The sequence below is a fragment of the Carlito syrichta genome, unplaced genomic scaffold, assembly GCF_000164805.1.
Source record: "Carlito syrichta isolate Samal-C Ts95f unplaced genomic scaffold, Tarsius_syrichta-2.0.1 Scaffold303528, whole genome shotgun sequence".
Lineage (NCBI taxonomy): Eukaryota > Metazoa > Chordata > Mammalia > Primates > Tarsiidae > Carlito > Carlito syrichta.
In genome coordinates this window covers 31102-35544 of record NW_007247624.1, presented here as the reverse complement: position 1 = coordinate 35544, position 4443 = coordinate 31102, and positions in this window count along the sequence as shown.

Below are 4443 nucleotides of genomic sequence, written 5' to 3'. Positions count from 1 at the left end.
TTATAAAATGTATTATGGTTATGCCTAAATTTGACTGACTCACAATAAAGTTAATTACATCTTCCATCCTTGTGGAACGGATGTTACTTGTTTTATTTTCAACATTTGAATTTTAAAGAGTCTCATTTTTCGAGAGAGGGTATCATTACAAAATCAGAAGCCTTACATTTATAAGCTAACTAGAAATATTGTTAAAAACACCTTTGAAGCGATTTCAAGCTACCAGTAACTGTCATCATTTGGGAGTAAGGGCAATGTAAAATTAATTATGTTGTCACAGCTGAACAGACTCTTCTCCCTTTGAAAGGCGGGGAAGAAAGAGAAACATGATGCATTTGTAAATGTGGCATCCCTTCAAACTTGATGTGGAGCTCAAAATGTGCTTGCGGTTTTATAGGATTGAGAATCTGATTTCATTCTATATTTTCCATACGGTGACAATACCATTTATTTTCTAATTGCTACCCCCTGTCTTCTCTCATAATTACTGCTTGAATAAAGAAGTCATAAAGTCATTAATCATGTGACAGTTTATACTGGCATAATATGATAATATAATAAGCTATGCAAAACAATACTGATTTGTAGTGTTACTTTAAAATAATGCAAAACAACAGCAGTATGTTCACACAGTGGTTAAAAAAACATTTTAACTATAGCCCTAATGTCAGTTCCAATTTCTGTTTGTGAGTAACTTTAGATATAGCCTTAGATGGTACTAATATTACTTTACAATACAAATAGGAAAGCCAAAGTATAAGAAAATGAGCTAATATTTCCAAAGAATGTTTTTAAATATAAATATTGAAAGGAGAGAATCCTAGAAATTGAGGATATAACGTAGCCATTTCAAATCAGCACAGTCATTTTGCTTTGGCCTCACACTTGACATTCCCTTGCTGCACAGCTTACATGACCCACATGTCCTTTCACCCTATAATCATTAACAAGAAAAATACTTTAGTTTTAGAAATCAATGATTATACAGAATCCGTTAAGGTATAGTCTTGCTAACAATTTATCTTTTAGGTATTCGTATTGACACATTATTATTGCCTGCCTGTGACGACTTCCAGCATACTACCAGGAGGCATATTTATTGGTATTTTGTTATCATACAATTATGACAACCTCCAGCCCACCACCTGAGGTCATGAGACATTTATGTGTGGTGATGTCAAGATACTAGATTCATGTGACTACTTTGGAGACCAAAGAATACGACTGTCGGCATTCACCTAGAGTTAACGTAAGTACACCCAGTTTCCAGTCTTTCACACCACACTTACCTGAGTGCTGGCCACCTTTTCATCTGTGAAAGATGAATAATACACTTTCCTCCTTCTACTTTCCTCTCTATTGCAATCTTGCATTATTCCCCCGGCACGAGTCCAGCTTCCCTCAGTTTAGGCTTTCAAACATAATCTCCTGTGGTATGGTAATAATGCTAATTTTCTTTTCTTCCAGACCTTCAAATCTATAGTGGTTACTGAAATACTGGTAAATTGACATATATTAAACATATGTTTAACAACGTTGATCTTTTTAATTTTATCATAATAATGTTGATGGCTAAAACTATAATGATGAGACATTAGTGCCAAAACATAATTCCGTCTCTGGTTAATAAAATAGAACCTTGTCCAAACCATGAAAATGACTAATTGAAAAATGAATATTTAAGTGACATGTACTTACCCTTGGTATAATCAAAGTTGCTTTCTATTTTATAAGTAGGTTACTTTAATTCAGTCAAATTTAATATATTATTTCATTTTTACCTAAGAGATCACACTCTTCAGAAGAAATAAAAGTAAATAAAAATCTAAATCAAGCTTTCTCTAATCAATAACATTTAACTTGAAAACAGTAAAAATAGTGCTCTGATTTTCATCAAATTTTAGAAATAACAATAGTCATTTTATATTTTTAGTAAAAGACATAACAAAAAGATGAGTTGATTATTCCCATTTATACAAAAATTAATCTAGAAAGTATTTTAATTGGCTTTGCAAATGAGTGAAAAAAGATTCCATGAAAAACATGTTTTATCAAACATATGCATGTATTATATTTTGTGTTTATTCAAACAAAATTGCTAATTATTTTGACTAGGACATTTTAAAGCATCTTTTCCCACCTTTCTTGAAATCCATGCCTTTAAAAAATTAGGTGTTCACAAACTAAGACTATCTCTTAAGTGACTCAAAAGAAAAGAACATTAGCAAGGAATTATTCTTATGTACAAATTATCATTGTTACATCTTTAATTTGTTACCTAGGATAATTTATCTTTAAGTCTATAATTATTTTGTTCTAGTATATTTTTGAAGGAGTGTACCCATTTATGAATGGAACTCAAAAACTGATTCTCTATTTTTCTTATTTTTAGTTTTTTTAAAAAACAATAGGACATCTAAAGTAGGACATTATCTCCACTTACTACTATTTTATTTGTCTGTGTCTAAGCTAAAGTTCTTTCAGTTTGAGACAAATAAGTGAGGCACTTTCTCTACATGCATATTAGTGGAGATACAGCAACATTTACTTCTGATTCTGGTAGAGCTCATAGAATATTAATAATCCCAAATCTATTTTCAGATACAATTTGATATTCTCGATTATTACTTTCCATGTTGTCCAAGATGAACAAAACTAAAATGCATTTATATTTGCCTACGTAAAATACCCAAACCTTCAGAATTGCTCTGTGACAACTGTCCCAGAAATCTGTACTTTTTTGGTCATCATAGACTTTTAACTCTTGACTCTTTCACTTTTCCCTCTCACAGTTGACAACAAATTCTTTCTGCTTTGCTGTAAATTACCCCAAACATGTTCTTTGCGGTATTTTGTATGTTATTTTAACTATTTTTCTTTTGTGTTTGAAAGAAGCACTTTTCTGAAATTTCGGACAGTCACATGTATCTTTGCAACTCAGTTTTCAGAAAATACTTGGGATATTGAGAAGTGTTTAATCTCACTCACTGTGTGGCTATGTGCTACAGGCCAAACATACTTATAATTATTGTAGTCATCTGAGTACTAGAATATTTTCTAAAAAGTATTAGCATTTGATTACAAAAAAACAAAAAAGAGCCAATCCGGCACTACTAGATAAAGGCCATTGGTAAGCTTTATTTTTCTCTTAGCAAGTCCTTTTCAATTCTGAACTCCCAACAGTTCATCGGGGTCTATGGATAAACAATGACAGATTAGATTGAAACATAGAATTTGGGTATTTTTGTTTTATTTTTCTAGCTAATTTATGCACTTGTGCCACTGAATCAGAATCCCATTATCAGAAGCCCATCATCCTGTTTATGACACAGATAATTATTTTGAATTTGCAATCTCATACATTTTTACCTTTAAAGATTATTTATTGCGCCCTATGACATTTTACTAAGATAGTGATTTGATCATTTAATCATTCAACTTATTTCTATTAAGATCAAACTATATGTCAGGTATGGCACAAAATGTACCAAAACATGATCCTGTATGGCAAAAAGCTTACAGTCTTGTGGAACAGAGAAGTAAACAGAAAATTGAAATACAATTTGATACTCAAATACCTCATTGGAAAACAAACAATATATGTGTAGTTTCTTTCTTCATCTTTTTCCTGTCGAATGCTTAATAAAATTTTGACTTTTTGAAACTTTCTTCATCCTTTCTAAAATCATGGATAACTTCTGGTTCAAAGGAAAAACAAAAACTGAAATTACAATTAGGCAGATTGCCATAAGGATTTTTATGAAATAATGAGCTCCAAATAAGAAATTCCTCAAATCCATAATTTCTAAAATCAGATACGCCAGTATTGTTTACCTGTATCCTCAAACGAACTTCATAAACAGTGCTTCTGAATCAGGTCAAATGTTCTCAACATATATTTCAATCCTGTTCATTCACTGTGGGTTCCCATTCTAACCTCATTTCTTTCTCCCCTTGTAATCCTATTGAAAATAATGGGTTTCATTTAAAAAAGCATCAACATTGGAATCAAGTGAACCTGGTTTTAGGTCTAGGGTCATCATGTACTTTCATAAGAACTTGGTTGAAGAAAATTATTAAAACTATCCAAGAGCCTGTGTGCTTAGTTTAGAGCAGTAGTTCTCAACACTGGGTGAGTTTATATTCCAGAGATAGTTGGAAATATCTAGAGATTTTTTTGATTGTCACAACTGATGTGTTGTTACTGGTAGAGTCAAAGTATACTACTAAACATCCTGAAATAAATAGAATAGGTTTTCATCAACAAATAATTATCTGACTCCAATGACAATAGGGCTACTATTGATAAAATCTTTGTGTTAGTTTTCTAGGTTGCCATAACAATATACCATATATCGAGTGGATTAAACAGTAGAAATTTATGTTCTCCTAGTTTTGGAGGCTGGCAATATATAATTTATTCCCTTTTCTTTTTTCTTACTG